We start from the raw sequence: 22422 nt of genomic DNA on the forward strand, positions 1-22422 counted from the left end.
TGTGGATAATTTTAACGAGCTTTCTAATAATTAATCCACCCAGAATAATGAAACGTATTCATTGTTGGGCTTTAATTTCTTAGAAAGAAAAACAACCAATTACACGAACATTCCAGATAAGGAGGGTGATTTATTGTTAAGGCTTTGTTTCGTGATGACTTGAGGATGTGAAGAGCGTGCTGTGAACCTGCTTCGTGGACACAAAAACCGGAACACTACTGTACCCACAGTCTCCGATGTGATGCCCGATGTGCCACTGCCTCCGCGCGCAGGCAACTACAGTCCTGTCCTGTGTGGACTCTCGGACGTTAAGACTGAACCCCGTTGTGTGATCACTTTCTGCCTCTCTAAAGATTCATACAACGACATTTAAAACCTTCTCACCGCAGACCTTTACGCTGCAAGCCACGGCAGCGTGTTTGGATCAGCCTGGCGGCGGTGCGAGCAGGACTGCCGCGGTGCCCTGAGTGAACGTGCCGGGGACAGAGTGTGGAGGACCGGGCTGCTAGCAACTACTCGGACTCTGTAAAACAGCGAAGGAACCTGAGGGTGGAAAGAGTGTACGCCTTATTCTAAGGTAGCCTGCCCTCAAAAGGCAAAGAGGAGAGTTTGGGACCATTTCTACGAGAGCAGCATCCGCACTTCGAAGTGACGAACTTCACTGTCGCCGTGGACTCGATGCTGGGAGCTGATGGGCTGAAGGAGTGAGGAGATGCGCGGTGTAACATGGATATCCGAAAAGGGATAAATATCAGCAGGGAACATACTCAGGTAATTAACTACAAGTATTGCTCGTGTTTATTTTCTGTATAAACTATATTTTTTGATATTACTAACATAATATTGCTTGTTTCGGTCTCTGCAATCATCAGGCTGCTCTACCGTCAGCCCTCAGAAACTTCACTCTCACAGCGAACATAATTAAGGTGAAATTGTGTAAAACATTCAAGTCATTTATTATAGAGTAATATCAGAATGAAGGTTATGTTCTTGTGGGGTTTTCATACTATTTATTTATGTCTCTCTCGGGCAATAGGCAGCACACACAGCCTATTAATAAATGTCCAGGGTGAAATTGCACGTCAAGGCATATATTAGTGTGCATGCCTTATAGCCATGTGTCAATTGGAAACAGGTTTGAAATGCCTATTCCCAATTGGTTTGTACAATTTCCACACATCCATTAGAGATGATAACAATCGTTGTGTCCTATTATTGCCATGAACATCATTTATACCATGCATATATTCTGCAAGAGTGCACACATCCACCTATTAATTCTTCATTTAAAAGCTCTGACGGAACTCTGTTGCCAGCTATCAATATGGGGATTGGATTCAGTCCAGTCTCATCATCTCTCCTTTTCTTTGATTGCACCCAGCTCTGAGCCTGATTGCTGATCAGATGGCTAAAGTCCTTAAGCGTGTGTCTCTGTTAGAAATGGCTGTCGTTATGAAATCAAGTGAACACATGTTTGAGAGGGAGAAGCATCGCACGTTATGATTCTGCTATTTAAATTAGAGGTGGTTTAGGATGAGTTTCTTCTGACATTTAATTCTTCTTCGTCACAGCATATTTACAGTTGGTGTCATTCTTTCCTTTGTTTGCAAGGAAGTCTCAGTGTTGTTAACACTTGTTTTGTTTCATGTTGACATAATGCCAGCTGGATGTGCCCTGGGCATAACTTTTTCTACCAACACATGTGGTTTTAGTCCTTACACAAATACTTCTCTGGAGTGCAGTTATTCTTCTAACCTTCAGTATCCAAGTGTTTGGAGTAGTAGAGCTACTACACATCTCCTTGGGGAAGCGTGCTTATGGCTGGACACGTTTCAGATGATGTCACTGGTTTAGAAAGAGGAGGAGGGTGTAACATGAAGTTTATAGTACCCCACTGAGCGGAGCCTGGAAAAACAACACATCCTCACTCCCAGGTCGGCCTATGTTGACGTTATGTCAAGTCCCCTGCCGGCTTTTTCCAACGCAAGGGGGGGGGCCTTAGCGTCCATTTTCAACGCGAGGGGGGGGGGGCCTTAGCGTCCATTTTCAATGCAAGGGGGGGGGCCTTAGCGTCCATTTTCAGCTTTCCGGGATGTCCATGTGCTTCTATGGACGCTCATGGAAGCACGGCATTCGTTTGTGTCAACTGCCCTTAAAGGCAATGAAGACACTACACTACCCAGAATCCCCAGCTATCGTTTGGACTACACCATGTGCTCTGTTTGACAAACCCCGTGATAGTCCTCAAGCTCTGTGATTGGAGAGTGTGCTCCGAGGGTTACCGAGCCTCGAACAGCACTTGAAATGGGATGGAACCACGGCAGACTGTTCAAAACTGGATTTGAACGGGTCCACCGCGTCCCCCCCCCTCCCCCACCCCGTCCCCAGAACTACACATGCTGGCTATTCTGTTTCGCAACATGTTCTCTATGGCACGTCTCTACTGGGAGTTGTAGTTTTAAAAGACGTTTTCGTATTTCCCATAATAAGAAGTTGCCAGTATTAAACTGTGTACATCCCTGGAGGTTTAGGGGACAGGAAACACTCACATTTAAAACATATAATTAATAAATGGGTGAAAATTGCTGGTGCCCATAATGGGCAGTATTAATATATATACCCACATGCCAGCTAAGGTCAGAAGAGCTTTATTTAACAGCTGGACTTATGTTTGTGACCCCTCCTGTTGTTAATTGATAACATTACATTACATTACATTAATTGATAAGCCTGAAACATGCACTTGTCAAGGTTCATAGGCACATTTTGCAAATATGGCAGTAGCCATCGATCAGCTTAAGATAAGATATACTTTATTGATCCCAAGTTGGAACATTTGCGTTACATCAGCATGTGTAACAGTTAAATCTGCAGTGGTGTTTATTTGAAAATCATTTAGTATAATCACACAAATTCTGTGTTTTATATTTAACAATTCTGTGTTCTTTATTTATTGATTGTTCAATACCTGACAAGGCCGGAGATGAAATATCTGCATACATCTTATAAGAGCATAATACATTATGTATAATATCAGTTAAAATAAGTGCTTCAACATAGTTAACATTGCTGGAGGTATGCACAAATATTGATAGATGTCTTGTAATGCACTATTGAGGAACCTGCGACCCAAGTTTTTCATTCAGTGCAGAACTACACCATAGTTGTGTAGGCCTATATGATCTGTCAATAAACCTTAGAAAATCTTGAAATCTTGAAAGGGATGTGCAAAATAGTCATTATATACAGTCTTTAATGAACTATTAGTAGAGAATAACGAGTAATGAATATACTTTATAGGGATCCTATTAATATCTAATAATAAAAATAATGAAATTCAATAACATGCTTTAACCACCAGGTGTCTCTTTATATCATCTGTGCACCTTTATGGTGTAAATACAGCCTATCTACCAATTGGATCAAATATAAAAGTGAGCCGAATTAGTGTTGATACGGCAAAGAGACGTATTGTGTGAAAAGAAATGTAAGATGTTGTTTAATGGCTGATATATTTATGATCCACGTCACGTTTTCAGTTCCTCATGTTTGTCTTCTCATCAGGGCTCTATAAATACAGAACTACGGCAGATATGTAATATTTAATGCAGCCGAACCGTGTATTACAATGCCGTTATGTGATGACTTTCAAAGAGAAAAGCAAGCACACTCGGAATAAGGTATTATTTTATTTTCTTTAAACGTTTTCGGTCTGTTTCCGGTATTTGTTAATGACGATGTGCTGTGAGATGTGAGACTGGAATTGCACAGGGGGAAATAACGTATCTTTAGATGCGGATTTTGTTAACTAATATGTTTGCGCTGTGGACCAACACTATACATTGACGGGGAAGGGGGTAGCAATAAAGATAACACCATTAAACAGTTACACAACATAACAGAAATAATATCGATAGCAGCGTCCCTAGCAACCACCTTGGTAACAATGAAAACGTTGGACGCAATTTCCTGAAGTAATCTTCGTAATAACTAGCAAACTAAAGATCATGTACATCCACTGCACACATAATCTGAAATAACAACTCATATTTCTCGCATCAAATGACATCAAAACGCATTTTAATAGCCAAACTAACTTTAAAATAGGCATTTTACACCCAGAATAAAACGAAGTTCGGCCATGTTTTCTTTTTCTGCAGGGAGAAATGATAGCTGGGGATTCTGGGTAGTATAGTGTCTTCTGCCATCATTTACTCCGAAAAAAGATTTGTTTCTCCGAATCGAAGGGGAAAAATACAAAAGCATTGCACACAATTTAAACCAATCAATGTTGTGTAATTAACAAGGATAATCTGGTGTTTTTTAGTCGATGAGTAGTGCAGATATCACTCTAAAATCAATCGACAGTAAGGGGAATATTTACTTCCGGGTGTACAATTCTCCGCTATCCAATGAGAATGGACGCTCACATTGCCTTTAAGGGCAGTCGACACAAATGAATGCCGTGCTTCCATGAGCGTCCATAGAAGCACATGGACATCCCGGAAAGCTGAAAATGGACGCTAAGGCCCCCCCCCTTGCGTTGAAAATGGACGCTAAGGCCCCCCCCCCATGCGTTGAAAATGGACGCTAAGGCCCCCCCCCTTGCGTTGGAAAAAGCCGGCAGGGGACTTGACATAACGTCAACATAGGCCGACCTGGGAGTGAGGATGTGTTGGGAAAAACAGCACACAGACTCAAAGGGGTTGATGCAGATAACACGTTGTGAATCCGGAGGACAAAAGTTTGGTTTGTCTTTTTACAGCATTTAACAGGGAAGCATAGTCGGATCCACATGGCTCCTTCAGACATCGTTTTCACTTAATTGTGTTTTGCGGGTTGATTCAAAACTAAAGGTATCCAGCGGAGTAGACCACCACCATTTTACCTGCAGAGCAGAGTACATTTTATGGTTAACAAAACTATCAAATTTTGAACAATACATTTTGTGACTTTGTGTACATGTATATAAATAGGGGAAAAACTTGCTGAGATACAAAGCAATTTGATGAACAAAACAATCAGCAATAAATGGATGCCATACGATTACTTTACTGAGAGAAATACACATGTTGACAGCATGTAAGCACCTATAGGCTATGTAGGGGCAACCCAGTCTCACGGAATTTCGTGTTCACCAACACGATTTGTAATCTATTGATTCGTGTTCACCATCACGATTTTTTCGTGTTGTACAGCACGATTTTAAAAGCAATGTATTTCTACTGGTAACGTGTTTTGTGCCTGCAGGCTGCAGCACGTCTTTTTCTCCGGTCGGGTCGTGGAAGACCGGAAGCTGTGTGGTTCATAAAAACATGTTCTTACTCAATATCAAGCCACAATTATTGCTTTTATTTTAAATCGTATAATTTCGGACTTTTGTTGCCGTCTGTGAGGAAAATAAATGGGGCTCAGAGCCTCAGGATACTGAAATCTGTATTTTTAAATATTTCTTTCCTTCTAATTTGTTATTCTTTTCAAAATAACACACTGTTATTTACTCACCAATAACACACAATTATCCTTGCTTTTATTTATTGGTTTAATTCCATAATCTCGGGCTTTTTTGGTGTCCGTCAGGAACTGAATTTCAAAATAAAAATAACCGGAAACAGACGTAGGCATATAAGGGACATTTCGAACATCATTGCGATTGTCAACATTTCTGAGTTTAGGATGGCCGAAGACACTACACTACCCATAATCCCCAGCTATCGTTTAGGACTACAGTCCTTACGCAGAGCGTCAAACAGCTGTGTGAAATGGAACGAAACCACGCCAGATTATCCAAAACTGGAATCGAACACCCCCCCAGAACTACACATGCTGGCTATTGTGTTTCGCAAAATGTTCTATGGGACGTCTCTACTGAACGTTTTCGTTTTTCCCACAATTAGAAGTTGCCATTATTAAACACATTGGTGTTATCAAATGTAAAACATATAATTAATAAATGGGTGAAAATCACTTGTGTCCATAATGCGCAGCATTAATATATACCCACATGACAGCTCATTGCTACTTTGTAATTCTACTCCACTACAATTCAGAGGTTAACCTGGTATTTTTACTCCACTGCATTTATTTGAGTTACTTTGCAGATTCTGATTAATTATGTGAAATATATAAACAACCCTTAAATCAGACTTTAGTTACACCTGAGTAAAATTCAGGTAAGGTGATTGTCAAGTGCCAACAATCAGGAGAGATATTTGATAGTTGGTGCTTGAGAAGACTAAACATGTATTTGCAATTGACATGAATGGAAACAAGTAATAAAGTATATTCATTACTCGTTATTCTCTACTAATAGTTAATTAAAGACTGTATATTATGACTATTTTGCACATCCCTTTCAAGATTTGCAAAGGTTTATTGACATATCATACACAACTACGGTGTAGTTATGCAATGCATGAAAAACTTGGGTCACAGGTTCCTCAACAGTGCATTACAAGACATCTATCAATATGTGTGTACCACCACCATTAAACTGTCATATTCTGCACATTTCTTATTCTATCTACATACATAAGAGTATAATTAATGTGTATAATATCAGTTAAAATAAGTGCTTCAACATAGTTAACATTGCAGGAAAGCAATATATTAGACGTTAATTACTTTGTCAGGCTTAATATTTAATATTTAATGTTTAAATAAAGGTTAATCCGTTTTTCTGTTTTGCACCTCCTCCTATTAATATCTTTGTACATCCTGCACTAAACTGTTTTATTGTAGAGATCACTTATAGTATCTTCTTGATTTTTTATATTCTATATTTATACTTTCCCCCTATGAAAGTATGTACTCTTAATATTTTTTTAATCAAATATACCTTTAAAAACAATAATTCAATAACGTGCTTTAACCACTAGGAGGTGCACACAAGGTACACACAGCCATAACAACTTTGTATTATTAGTGTGTATGTACAACATCTGAAGATGTATAGTTGTATGCATGCTTTCACATCATTTTACAGCATATTGCTATACTATTTCAGACTCAGTATTTACATTCAAAGAAAATCAGTAATATCTTTAAAAACTACAGTCCTTTTCTATCAGCTGTGCACCGTTATGGTGTAAATATAACCTATCAATGAATTAGATCAAATGTAAAAGTCAGCCGAATTAGTGTTGATACTGCAAGGAGACGTATTGTGTGAAGAGAAATTGAAGATGTTGTTTAATTGTTGATATATTTATGATCCACGTCAAGTATTCAGTTTCGGCGCCATTTCTTCCAGTTTTTCCAAAGGTCTTCTCATCAGGGCTCTCTAAATAAAGAACTACGTCAGATCTGTAATATGTAATGCAGCCGAACCGTGTATTACAATGCCGTTATGTGATGACTTTCAAAAAGAAAAGCAAGAGCACTCGGAATTAAGTATTATTTTATACTTTTAAAATGTTTTCCGGATTTCATATAATATAAACACCAACTCCCAGCATGCATTGCGGCTAACACATCCAATCAGAGAGCTTAAAACCATAGCTGAGGATCTTGGGTAATCGCTCGAAATGCCTACGTCTGTTTCCGGTTATATTTATTTTGAAATTCAGTTCCTGCCAAAAAAGCCCGAGATTATAGAATTAAACCAATAAATAAAAGCAAGGATAATTGTGTGTTATTGGTGAGTAAATAACAGTGTGTTATTTTGAAAAGAATAACAAATTAGAAGGAAAAAAAGATTTAAAAAATACAGATTTCAGTATCCTGAGGCTCTGAGCCCCATTTATTTTCCTCACAGACGACAACAAAAGTCCGAAATTATACGATTTAAAATAAAAGCAATAACTGTGGCTTGATATTGAGTAAGAACATGTTTTTATGAACCACACAGCTTCCGGTCTTCCACGACCCGACCGGAGAAAAAGACGTGCTGCAGCCTGCAGGCACGAAACACGTTACCAGTAGAAATACATTGCTTTTAAAATCGTGCTGTGCAACACGAAGAAAAAAGGGGCAAATCGTGATGGTGAACACGAATCAATAGATTAAAAATTGTGTTGGTGAACACGAAATGCCGTGAGACTGGGTTGGTAGGGGAGACCAGGGACAGTTGCAACACTTTTTGGGTTTTTCCCCAATAAGTAACAAAAACATTTACAATAGGATAGCCATTTTGCTATATTATACATTATCAATATGTCAGCTACTGAAACAATGTATTTAAGATGTTTTTATGAAATAAGTACAGCTTGGAAAATGTATTTTTTTTTAAAAACTCAACTGTTACAACTATCCTTGTGTACAGGGACAGTTGTAACACATGCCAGGCACGGTTGTAACATGTTAATAACGGTTACCTTTTTTCACACTACATGACAACAAATAGGGAAAGCTGTCAAATTCTAAGGCAACAAGATTTGAATGGGCTTTCACACATCCCCCAACAAACAATGAACAATGAACAGGATAACAGATAACACACACAGCATCATCCTCTGTGAAGGATTAAACTGTTCTCTGAGAGGTGCTTCTACCTTAACTATGTAGACCTACCTCCTTTGAGCTGAGACCATAATATACATCAGCTACCTCCATCAGATAGTCTCTCAAAAGCATCTCCTGCTCTGTTGAGAACACCTTCTTTGGTAGTAGCCTACTCTTGGGGGTGTTTGTGATCCCTGACTCTCCAACCTCAGCCTCTTTTTATGGAACCGGTACAGGGTGACATGGCATATATCCAGGGACTTTGCCACTTCCCTGAATGATTTGCCCTTCTCAACTTCATTTGAGGCCCTCTGCAGCAGAGCAAGTAGCACTCCCCTGTCTGTCTTCCTCTTTCTGCATTTGGCATACTGTAAACACGCACACACACTTTAGGCCTACTGTACAGTATTTTATTCTGTTTAGTTTTACAGGGAAAATGCACACCAACCAACAATACAACTGTATGCTTGAATGAACAATTGATCATTCAAGCAAATGAGCCATCATTGTCAATGTGCCATGTTACAACCGTCCCAGGACCACCAGTCTTGCTTCCACCCCCTGTGAACCTGCCTGGTTGCTAGCTTGACCCATATTTAGCTATTTATATTTGTAGCTTACAAAACAGTGATTCTAATAATACTAGTTTGGATTCCTAGACATTTGAACTCAAGACAGTATCCAAAAAATACATCATATAATTTTAGTTAATATTTTACCTCAGAAACACACTTTTGCTGATATCTTACGCGAGAAATTCAAACATGGCTCCTTTTTTTCTCAGCGATCTTACCATCTAACTGCGCATGTGCAGAGTGAGTTTCATCACTCTAGCTTGTTTGTGATTGGAGATATTGAAGGTGTGACAACCGACCCGTGTTACAACTGTCCCTGGTCTCCCCTACATATATGCAAACGCTTTAGGCCATTCTATAATAAAAAGACAGAAATGATTGCCTCATGTTTTTATCAAAGGTTGCAGAGCTGAGAGAAGCATTGTATCGGATCCTTACCGACACAATTCCTGCTTGCCAGGTCAAAAGAGCCAACATCCTCATTATTCAAAGGTTTACTTTAAATATAACTTTTTGCAATAAAAATGCAATGTTGTGTCTTTTGTTGGAATTGATATATATATATATTTGGTCTCAACAGAGCAGTGTATGGGTCTGGTGTAATATCACAGCTTTATAGAAATAATAAAAATAAAAAATCGGACCAGAACTTGATACATTTAGGACAGGATCAAAAGAAGTGTCCTAGTGTAGCCGAGGAATTACTTTCAATTGCAAGTTAGTGTCTGGAGTCTATACTTAACTTTTGCTTTGAGATAAGTTTCCCAGCTTTCCATAATAATTGTCACGTCATGGTCCTTTTCCTAGGCTTCTTTAAAATACTGTTTGGAGACTGGGTTTATGCTTTAAAAGGATTCACAAATCGAGAGGCAAGTCTCTTTGAGTCAGGGTACAGCTTCATCTTTGTGACTCTTTACAGTACAAGCTGTAAACGGAACAGCAGCAACACAAAACTCAAACTCTTTGCTTACCTATTGCCTTTAAATGTTTATAATTCACAACCACAATTTGTACTTGCACTGAATACAGATTGTTCCTCGAAATCAAAACTCCTCATTATTTTGCTACATGTTTATTTTTTTCATTTCTAATGCACACCAGCTCAGTGGGGTATTGTAAATTCACGATCCAACCTCCTCCTCTTCTTGAATCAGCAATATATTCAGACATATCCATCCATGGAAGATAAATATCACGTAAATTAAAGGCAACGTAATCCGTCTCTTCACATTATATATAATGTGTTACTCTGCTTTCGCTCAGCTGGATTTCTTTTAGTAAGCTCAGAAGAGACAAAAATTGAGTGATATATATATAGGAAAACATTTTGTACTTGTCAAGTTTTCACTTTAGAAATGAAAAGGTCAGTTGATGTTTGATTGACATGCGGATGTTGTTTTGGCTTATCTTGTTATAGGTGCCTAATATTAGATTGTCATTATTAGATTGAATAGATTGTTGTTTTGAATTGGGTAAAAGTTTGTATGTTTTTTCATCTTCCAGACCTTTTGTCATTATTATCCTTCTAGTTTGTATTGAAATATTAAGACTCGGTGCTCAAAGTGTGTGAGGATCCTTTTATTCCTCACAGTATTACTAGCTTAAGGTTATAGGCCTTAAAATGACTTCACGTTATAACTCCTAGATTCCACATAGTGTTGCACCAAATATTGAAATCTGTATTTAAGAAACTATTTATTGGCAGGCTCTTAAATCCAATTGGGATTCTTAATTAGTGCTTGAGTAAAGGCAGGTGCACTGGAATTGTCAACCACTTTCATTCAGAGCTAGCATGAGCAGTATCATAAATACACAATATGTTTAAAATCTAGGCCACTCCAGTTATATTTAGTTTATTTCCAATTAAATAAAAAGTTACAGTGATCAATCAATTAACTTACATCTATCACTTTTATCATTTTAGGGCATTGCATGAAGTTTAACCATTTCAGGGTATGAGTGCATTGCTTGAAGTTTAACCATTTAATCAATAATGCTTAAATAAAGGGTATTCAGAAACATCCTGACTGAATGTTGATGCATACTGTAGCTCGATAAGGGTGTCTAAATTATTACCATATTATGTGCTCATTATGCGGACAATTGGGCTTGGGGCGTGTGTGAAAGCAGGAAGAACCTTTCCACATACTCTGTTGATGGTGTCACAGGGGAGATTGGGCTGAGCGCTTAGTGGAGCGCCCCTGGTGTGGTCTGGAGAAATGAAGAAGCTGGCATGTGTTATGTCATGCCTGCGGCTTGTGTGCTCACTGTAGATCAAAACACCATTAGTCTCTTTGTCTTGGGCCACTATTTGAGGTACAAGCTTGGCTAGGGAATATGTTGGCTCTTCCTTGACTCCCATGGTGTGCCATTTGGGAGGAATATAAACATTGGCACGCTCAAAAGCTTAAGAAAAGTTTTAAGCTCATTGGTTATGTGAGCATAGAATCTTAGAAAGCAGGATGGTTGGATGGAAGTTTATATCGTTTTGAGGTTTGCTTTTTCATGCCCTTTAAACTTTTAAAGTACCGTTGAGTGCATTACTTACAGTCAGTACAAGCGGAAGTAAGCATCTTCAAAATACCTTTTTAGATGAAATAGATTTATTTTTTCCAAATTGTACTAGAAACTACAAACATTTATTTTGGGTTTGGATATTACACTTATCAAAGACCATGAAGTACTTGCAAACATTCAAAAGAAAATCACTAGATAAAAAACTCACACTATCAATGAATACAATAATAATCTTAATTTCTCTCTTAAGGGTACGTTTTAATAATGAATTATTATGTGTAAAAAAACGTGAATACTTTTATCCGATTAGGACTTGATATCATCATCAGGGCCACTCTACCGCAGAGCTGCTTTGTGAATCTTTAAATCATGTGCGCAACTAAATCAAGATGTCAAAGATTACAATTTCTTTTCAAATGTCCACAACTCTTATTCTAGAATAGATTATTTGATTCCCTCAAAATACATGCATAGGGTAAAAGAATGTACAATTGATTCCATTAATATTTCAGAACATGCAAGAGTTTATTTAACTATTCACTTGGAGAGTGGAGAATTGGTATCCAGGCGCTGGAAATTTGATAACTCCTTACTTAGAGACGAACAATTCAAATAAAAAATGCGAATGTGGATAAGGTACTATAAGAAAACAATGACCCCTCTATAGATCCGAATATTATTTGGGGAGCTGCAAAAGCTACTTTAAGAGGATTTATTATCTCATACACATCTTTTAAAAAACGTGAAAAAATTAAGCTCAGACAAGAACTTGAAAGAGAAGTAAACAGATGTGAAGTACTTCATAAATCCGCATCAACAGATGAAAACTGGAAACAATTAAACACACCCAGAGCTAAATTAAATATTGACTTAACAAATGAAATCATAACACAAATGAATCTTATCAGACAAAATAATTATGAATTCGGCAATAAACCAAGTAAACTACTTGCCTATCAATTAAAGAAGCAGCAAGCAGAAAGGGCTATAAAGGCAATTCGTCTGAAAGACAACAAGATAACCTACCACCCAAAACAGATTAACCAGACTTTTTATGAATTTTATAACAAATTATACAAGTGTGTATTGTGATTACTCACAAGATGAACTGGACAATTATCTCCATAACATTAATTTACCTACATTATCTGATTTAGATCAAGAGTATCTAAACTCATCAATTATAGAAGTAGAAGTTTTGGCTGCAATTAAATCTACAGTTGCAAGAAAAAGTATGTGAACCCTTTGGAATTACCTGGATTTCTGCATAAGTTGGTCATAAAATGTGTTCTGATCTTCATCTAAGTCACAACAATAGATAAACACAGTCTGCTTAAACTAATACCACACAAACAATTATATGTTTTCATGTTTTTATTGAACACACCATGTAAACATTCACAGTGAATGTGAACCCCTAGGCTAAAGACTTCTTCAAGAGCTAATTGGAGTCAGGAGTCAGCCAACCTGGAGTCCCATCAATGAGACGAGATTGGAGGTGTTGGTTAAAGCTGCCCTGCCCTATAAAAAATACACACCAGTTTTGAATTTGCTATTCTTAAGAAGCATTGCCAGATGTGAACCATGCCTCGCACAAAAGAGCTCTCAGAAGACCTACGATTAAGAATTGTTGACTTGCATAAAGCTGGAAAGGGTTCCAAATGTATCTCTGAAAGCCTTGATGTTCATCAGTCCACGGTAAGACAAATTGTCTATAAATGGAGAAAGTTCAGCACTGTTGCTACTCTCCCTAGGAGTGGCCGTCCTGTAAAGATGAGTGCAAGAGCACAGCGCAGAATGCTCAATGAGGTGAAGAAGAATCCTAGAGTGTCAGCTAGAGACTTAAAGAAATCTCTGGCACATGCTAACATCTCTGTTGACGAATCTACGATACCTAAAACACTGAACAAGAATGGAGTTCATGGGAGGACACCACGGAGGAAGCCACTGCTGTCCATAAAATACATTGCTGCACGTTTGAAGTTTGCAAAAGAGCACCTGGATGTTCCACAGCACTACTGGCAAAATATTCTGTGGACAGATTAAACCAAAGCTGAGTTGTTTGGAAGGAACACACAACGCTATGTGTGGAGAATCCAAAGGGTTCACATACTTTTTCTTGCAACTGTATATATATATTAATCCCAACAGGCCACCTTGTTTATAGTTTGATTCAGTTTTAGTAGAATATAAAATACATGAATGAATGATGAAATGAGCACAAAGTGCAGACATACTATAATTATATTGAGGTACTTGAGACTAATCCTGCAACTGTATAGTTCTGCTCCACAACAGTTGGAGAATGAAGAAACCATCACGTATGAAAGGCTACATGTGAATAGAGGGGCAGAAAAACGGCTTGCACATTTACATTTCAATCTTGAACAATGAACAGCAGTAGACAGTATCTCATTTAGTAACATCATCCTGCGCTTCGCCGGAGGCCTTCCAGTGCTGAGTGTGCTTGGCCTCTCTCCGAGCGGTGCCGGTGTGGTGCAGATGGTGGATTCTGCCAGGGGAGTGCAGGGCTCAGCATCAAAGTGGAAGGACTCCTCGGTGGTGCTTGGAAGTTGTTTGGAAGGAACACACAACGCTATGTGTGGAGAATCCAAAGGGTTCACATTTTCTTGCAACTGTATGCCTATAAATAAAATGTATAGCCAGATGGCTTCTCGGCAGAATTTTATAAAGAGTTTTGGACTGAACTTCAACCTATATTTATGTCAATGGTTAACAACTTCTCTCACAACAGAACACTTCCTCAATCAATGAATCTTGCATATATTACTGTACTACATAAAGATGGGGAAGACCCCTTGAATTGTTCTTCATTTAGGCCTATAAGCCTATTGGATCATGATTATAAGATTATCGTCAAATTATTAGCAAAACGACTGGAAATTATATTACCTAAACTAATTAGTCCTGATCAAACAGGTTTTGTCAAGGGCAGATATTATTTTGAATATTATAAACCATTTGGACACCTGTCAGAAGCCATCTCTGCTTCTTTCTTTAGATGCCGAGAAGGCTTTTGACAGGGTTGAGTGGAATTTTCTTTTTGCTATCTTGAACAGGTTAAATATGGGCTCTCGGTTCATAGAGTGGGTCAAATCAATTTATAAAAATCCTAAAGCAGCGGTTATCACTAACTGCAGTTCCTCAGATTTATTTTCCACTAACAAGGGGGACAAGACAGGGATGTCCTCTGTCACCTTTGCTTTTTGCAATTGTAATTGAACCACTGGCGTCATATGTGCGAGACAACATAAGTATTAAAGGAGTGAAGATTAACGATGAACACAACATTTCTCTGTATGCTGACGATATCATTCTTTACTTAACAGACCCAGACAATTCAGTACCACACCTGCACGACACGATAGAGCAATTTGGAAGATACTCAGGATATAAAATACATTTTAAGAAATCGAATGCTTGTTATATCTCTCACAGGCTCCGCCCTCTACTGGACTCTATGGGTACTACCTTACCCTGCGAGCATTCTCCCACTGAGACTTCGATAGACGTAGCCGGCCTTGGGCGGGCCTACCTGAATGCGCGCGCATCACACCGTATAAAAGGAGGCCTCGCCTCCTGACTATCATCCTTTTCTCTTCAGCAGCGGAAGTGTTTTCACGGAGCTTAAAAAGACGAAAAATAGAGAGTAATGGAGTCAGTTCTTGACTACAGGACCTGCCCGAAATGTCCAAACCTGATCGCGGGGGGTGGATCCACACCCCTTCTGCTTTTTGTGTACGGGGCCTGACCACGCCGTGAGCGGTATTCTTTCACACACACATACGGGTTTTGGGCCGAGGGCGACACCGTACTTCCGGTATCCGCCATTTCATGCGAGGTGCAAGCAGAATATCATAGTCTATTGCCTTAATCAATATAGTCAACTCTAAAATACCACATATATGCATTGGCATGATAATATTATTGTGACAAGTGAGGTATTCACCTGGTGTTTCCAGAAGATAGACGTAGATGCTGCCAAAATCGACCGAAGGCCACTTTCGAGAGTCGTTTTTCCATACATCTGCAGGCAGTCTGTAAGGGCAATCGGACAACCCACACAGCTCTAGTTTATGCTGGTAACGACCTAGAGCACACCCCTCAAGTCCAGAGATGTAGCGATTTCTTCGGTCGTTAATTCAGAAAAAAAACCTAGTGCGCTCTGCCTGGCTACGTTAGCTAGCTATTTATATTAGCACCTCCAGGATATTAGCACCTCCAGGAAAATGGCGTATTTATATATATATATATGGCGCGTGTTGCATTGTGGGTAGCTCGTGACGTCACTGTGTGTGAAAGAATGGGCCCGGCGCCGGCATGCTCAGCCTGCCAGATGCTTCCTCGGCTCACACGTGAGCATCGTGGGCAGCATTTCCTGTCGGCGGAGGCCCCGCAGGAGGAGGTGGAGGATTCGGAGCACGACGTCGTCGAGATGGGCGATTCAGGAGAGGAGGAAGTGCCGTTCCGGTTCTCCCTTCCGTGGGGCCAGTCAACCCCGATTCCGGAGGAGGAGGACGAGGACGCCTCGGTGTCTGGAGGTCCGACTCTCAGGTCTGCGCGGATGGATTTCCCAGCGGTGATGACCCTGGCGGCGGAGCGTGTAGGCCTACCGCTCCCCCCAACGCTGCCACCGAGGCCTGTAAGCCGCCTGAGACAGGGGTTTTACGGCCCGGTGCATCCAGCGCAGCCGACCTTCATTTCGCCCCAGCTGCCTGATATATGGCGGTGTGTGGAGGCGACATGGCAGCAGCCATTTAAAACGAAGGCCCCAGTAGCCGCTATGGCAGGCATCATCAAGGCGGAGGGCCGCTCGGACACAGCATGTTCGGGTCTGCCCCCCCTTGATGAGAGCTTGGCGGCCCATCTGCTTCCGCGGGCGGCTGGTTGGGCGGAGGGTAAGCGACCCCTGCCCCCGCTGCCCCGGGACCGAGACACACTAGAATATCTGGACAAGATGTTCAAGCTCGGTACGCAGATGGCGGCTGCAGCGAATAATCTCGGCGTGTTGGGCGTCTCCCTGATTACCCCTCAGGCAGTCGCCCCCGCCCTCCTGTCTCAAGACGAGAGCGATTATCCGGACCGCGCGATAGGTCAGATGAACAATCTGATTCATGGCGTGGCCGCTGCAGCAGGGCGGGTGATTTCCTTGGCCACAGTGGCGTCTCGTCACGTGTGGTTGGGACTCACTGCCCTATCTAAGAAAGACCGAGAAGATCTCCTCGGAGCCCCCGGAGGGGCTCTTTGGGTCGATCTCCTCGGTCACCCAGCGCTTCAGCCGCCTGGAGGAGGAAAGAGTCCAGCTTAGCCAGATGCTACCGCTGGCCCCTCCTCCGGCCCCGCTACGCGCTCCTCCAAGCATTTCCATGCAGGCGAGGGAGCGCAGCGCGACAATGAAGCGGAGGGAGAGGCGCAGCCACGGGACCCCCGTGCCGGCGGCGCCCTCCACCTCTACGGCCCATCCTGGTACCGGCATATCGGCAGCCACGGGGACAGGCTGCCCGACCTCGGCATGCTCCTCAGCAGCAGAGAGCGGCCGGGTGGGGTGCGCCGTCTGCCCGGAGCTGACTGGCGGGGGGAGGTAGCGTCTCGGCGGGGGGAGAAAAACTCTTCCCCCGGGACGCAAGGATGAATCCCGCCTCCCCTATTTGATGCACAGATTCCCATGAAAACTTTTAAAAATAAAGAAAAGGTTGATCTGTATCCAAGTCTAAGTGTCCTTTGTTTCCACAATGCTACACTTACACATGATGTCTGTACAGATTCCCCACTCGCCACCCCAGCCGTAGCTCCTGTAAGAGAGGAGGCTAGTGGGAGTGCGCAGATGAGAGTGATAAAACACAAGCAAAGCTATCGTAGTGCTATACGTGTACAGAGGCATTATGGCCGGCGTATTGCTGTTAGGGAACACACTAAGCCTGGGGCTAAGACTCCAATTAATGCAATTGACCAGAGTGGTAAGAGTTGCATTATGGCAGCGCCTGCACTCACAGAAGAGCGCGTGGTGGTGCGTTCAGGGGCCTTAGTAGAACGCACTACTCCTATAAGGACTCCGATTAATGATGTCCACCGTAAAGGTGAGAACGGCATTATAACGGCCCCTACACACGGCGGCGTGCGTGTCTTGAGCTTGAGGAGTCAACGCGAGCAGCCCGACCAACAACCAACCACATGAATGTCCCGCCCCGGATATACAAAGCAAAGCATTCATGCTACATCCATGCTGGCTAAATACACTGTCTATGCTTGCTAGCTGTCCATTCTAACGAAGTACACTGGATATAAACTCCCCAAACAAGCGAACACCTACCAGTTTCCCCCACTGTCTTTGCCACCTCCCCCCATGCCTGGCTCCTCCGGTTTGTATCCCTGTATGTTCCCTACTGCCACGATCATTTTCTCCTCCTTTTGTTGACATATGGGAAATAACTGCGGTCTGGCTCTCCCAACATACACCCGGTTTGATTGGCTACTGCTTGTACTGTCAGATTTACATACGAGGGATTTGATTGGCTGACGCCTCTGTCGAGGCGGCAAAAGTAGAACATTGCTCTACTTTTGCAGCGAGCACCTCGAGAGAAGCTACGCTTTGCTCCCACAATACAGTTCGGCGAATCGTGACGTCCCCCATTCAAAGTGAATGGGCAGAAGCGTTGAAGCGGCAACGCACGCCGCCGTGTGTAGGGGCCGTAACGGCCCGTCCACATGGCGGCGTGCGCTGCCGCTTGCCGGCGGGCGTGTCTGAAACTCGACCAACAACCAATCACATGAATCTCCCGCCCCTGACACACAAGCAGCAGTTTCATTGGCTAGAGCTTGTACTGGCATATGATTCGATTGGCTGACGCTTCTGCCGAGGCGTCAAAAGTTGAACATTGCTCAACTTTTGCAGCGAGCCACGCCAGCTACGCTCCACGTCGCTTCCCACGATGCATTTCGGCTAAAAGTGACGTCACCCCATTCAAAGTGAATGGTGAAGCGTCAACGCACGCCGCTGTGTGGACGGGCCGTAAGGGAGCGCGCGCTCACACATGAGCGTGCGGCGGTGCGTTCAGGGTCCTCAGTAAATAATCGGCCCTTTCTGTGTCGACCCTCCATGGGCAAATCTTCCCTTCACGGGGAGTTTTGCGGCGGGACGGGTCGCCAGAGAATACCACAGCTTTATAGCTGCGGCCCCACAGCTGAGGGCATGCCCTTTAACACAGTGTTATGGGGAATGGAAACTCAGCTGTGTACTATCAAAGTGGATGGACAGGACGCTGAGACGGGGCTATTCACTCCAGTTTTGCAGCGTCCCACTCCCTTTTATGGGCATGCGAGAGGTAAATCTATTCTCTCAGGAGGAGATGGGTTTCCTCTCAGCAGAGATTCAGGCTCTGGTGCAGAAACAGGCTGTGTCTGTTGTGCACCCTCAGCGCATGGAAGAGGGTCTTTATTCCATGTACTTCCTGGTTCTCAAGAAGACAGGGGAATTCAGACCTATTCTAGATCTCCGCGGCCTGAATCGCCACATTTCCCGCAGGAAATTCTGCATGTTAACTGTGAAAGCACAGGCGGAGCCCTCCACTCAGGGCACTGTCTGTCCTATTCCGCTCGCTGAAGAGAGGTGTAGGATGATAGTCAGGAGGCGAGGCCTCCTTTTATATGGTGTGATGCGCGCACATTCAGGTAGGCCCGCCCAAGGCCGGCTATGTCTATAGAAGTCTCAGTGGGAGAATGCTCGCAGGGTAAGGTAGTACCCATAGAGTCCAGTAGAGGGCTCCGCCTGTGCTAAAATAACAAAGGGTTACAATACGTAACCCAACGTTTCTTACATATGACGCCAACAGCAAATTTGGAAAAGTCTTGTTCTTTTAATTTGTCACCAGGTGGCTTTAAATACTTAGGAATAAATATAACACCACACCTGGATAATCTGTTTAAAGGGAATTACAATCCACTCATTGACAAAATCAAACAGGATTTATCTAAATGGTCCACATTAGCCAATATCACTGCTACTGTAGGAAGAATCAATGTCATAAAAATGAATATTCTACCGAGATGTATTTTTCTTTTTCAAATGTTACCATGCTATTTATCCGCTGACTATTTTAAATCTCTCAATAGACACATCTCAAAATGTATCTGGTGTAATAAAAAACCAAGAATCAAGTTAATTACTCTTATGAAACCAGAAACTATGGGTGGTATTGGTCTTCCCAACTTTCAACACTACTTCTGGTCAGCTCAATTAAGAAATGTACTATCTTGGTTTCTGGGAAGAAAGGATTCACTATGGGTTCAGATAGAAGCCAATATCTTTGACCCGTTGCCAGTGGAAACTCTTATATTTGTTAAAGACTTCAATAAGGTGAAAAATATGGCCAAATGTTTTACAGTGGTCAATACACTTTTAGCCTGGAGGGACTGTACAAAAAAAGTTCATGTTAACTCTGGCCTTTCAATCTTTTCTCCTATTTTGAACAATCCTGATCTTAGAAAATATTTGTTGTCAATTAATATAAACAAATGGACGAAATCAGGTATAACGTAATTGAAACATTTGTTTCACAAAGATATAACATTGAAATAATTTAATGATTTAAGAGCAGAATATGACATTTAAAATAAGGATTTTTTTCAGATACCTGCAAATTAGGAACGTGATCCACTCAATTATTAAAAGCAATAAATTGAGATCGGGATTGTTGGAAGAGGAGGAGATATTGATGTCATCGAGCACGATCAAAGGTAAAATTAGAGAATTTAATGCAGTTTTTTCTAAAAGAGCTCAGTCATCCTTTCCAACTTTAAAAAAGATCTGGGAAAAGGACTTAGGGATACAGATAGATGAAACTACTTGGCTGAATATCTGTGAAAGAACACATTTTCCATTCACAAGCAATAAAATCAAAGAAGCAAACTTTACATTTCTCAACAAATTTTACCTCACACCCATAAAGATGCATAACATTTCCAAAGAAAACTCTCCAAAATGTCCGAGATGTAAAGTAAAAGAAGGAACATTTATGCATCTGTTTTGGGCCTGTGATCTCTTGAAACATTTCTGGGATTCGATTCATGCGCTCACAAAAGCCGTTTTAGGCATCGAAATGAGCCAAAATCCATGTTTTTTTCTGTTAAATGACATGCCAAACTTTAAACGGAACCCCAAACATTACAGAATACTAATCACAATAACATATTTTGCCAAGAAATGTATACTTTTACTCTGGAAGAATGAACATCCTCCAACATTTAAACTTTTCATTGATCAGAAACACATTTTTTACCTCTGGAGAAAATGACATTGGAAAAATATAATCGTGGACATATCTTTCAAGCTCTGTGGTTGCCACTGTTTTCTTATTTGGAAAATATATCTGAGATATGACCAGTGATGGAATGGTGCACTATTGTCGGTATTTTGTATAATTAATTGTATAATTATTTGTTTGTTTTACTTTGATGTGGGTTTATTTTTATTTTTATTTGTTTTCGTTTTATGTTTATTTTCATGGCTCTGTTGTTTAAGTTATATTGTATTTGCGGGTGGAGGGAGGGAGGGGGGAGTGTAGTGAGTGTACTGTGGTACTGTGATATTACAATATAAATGAAATGGCATCGATTACTGTACACTATAATGAAATAAAAAGACGTGCGCAGTGAATTAAAGTGCTGAGGACGAGGAAGACATTTCTTGTTCTCTACTACGAGTCTCAACTCGGGCACCAGCAGAACATGAATTTTAAATGACGTGAGGCACTCAGAGCCGTGGAATGAACCTCACATGCAGGAAAACACTGATCGAGCCGGTGTCTGCAGATCAAGTGCAGTCACAGCTCAGGTGATTAAAGATGCAGCATTGTATGCCATTTTTCCCGGTCTTGTCTCCATCCTGCAGAGTGTAAGAGTCTCGCCTCATTCATGATTCAGAGCCTGGGGGTGTGTGGGTGTGTGTGCAGCGCTCATGCAATTTATCGTGAGTTTTATCTTCATCTGGACTCTTCAACCAAAGGGACCTCGAGTACCCCTCTATTAATACATTTTTGAGACTTGAAAAATTGATGGCAGCGGAGAAATCGGGTGTAGTGGAGAGGGTTGAATCAGCTGACATCACTGTCAGTTACTATGGCTGACTGAACTACAATCTGTGGTTTATCAACTCCAGCTGCTGCTGTCTGGGAAGAAGAGGAAAAGACGTGTCACTTTGACAACACTGGCATTTGGTGAAGTGCTTTGTCTCCTCAATTCTGAGGCTCGCCTCAAAGCAGCTGCATTTCCTCAACAGTCAAACAAAAAGATGTGTTCAGATGTATATCCAAGCTTTATTCTGTTCTAGTACATGGCTTTGATTTCATGTCATTAGCTAAAGTCCCAGTACACTAGGGAATTCACCCTGACTGCCCTCTCATAGTGCAGGCTACGAGGAACTGATCGATTGATAGATAGTTGATATAAATAATAGTTAATGCATATCAACTTTTCCTGAAGCACGGGTTGCCTAAGGTCAGGTTTATTTGCCTTTGTCAGGCCAATAGTCCAAAATCAAAAGATATCCAATTACAATGAAATGAAACGGAACAAGCAGCAAATCAAAACATTTGACAGGCCTGAACGAGTGAAGTATTGGCATTTTGACTGATTGATAAATGTGTTAAAATGTTACTCAATAATCCTCAAAGGAAAATGTGCTGTAATGTTGATGTCTTAAAAATAGCCTACAAATCATCAGGAATGACAGTTATTATGGTAACTTGACATTTGAGTCTTTTGCACAACTGTTACGGGAAATATTACCCACAGATGATGAAGTCAGAGGCAAGATCTCTGAGCTGCACCTGACATTTAGCAGATCTCTGCTCATCACAGTGACTTGCTTCTA

The 22422-nt window shown here is 41.4% G+C and overlaps 1 protein-coding gene across 1 annotated transcript in view; it reads left to right on the forward strand.

Annotated features, from left to right (window-relative positions):
• The first annotated feature begins 245 nt into the window (after positions 1-245).
• cntn3a.1 (contactin 3a, tandem duplicate 1) overlaps positions 246-22422 on the forward strand; it is a 116129-nt gene continuing 93952 nt past the window's right edge. The window contains exon 1 of the mRNA XM_034088025.1: positions 246-771. The gene's annotated coding sequence lies outside the window, so the exon portion shown is untranslated. The remainder of the gene's footprint in view (positions 772-22422) is intronic.

This window comes from Pseudochaenichthys georgianus, chromosome 7 (genome assembly GCF_902827115.2).
Source record: "Pseudochaenichthys georgianus chromosome 7, fPseGeo1.2, whole genome shotgun sequence".
NCBI lineage: Eukaryota > Metazoa > Chordata > Actinopteri > Perciformes > Channichthyidae > Pseudochaenichthys > Pseudochaenichthys georgianus.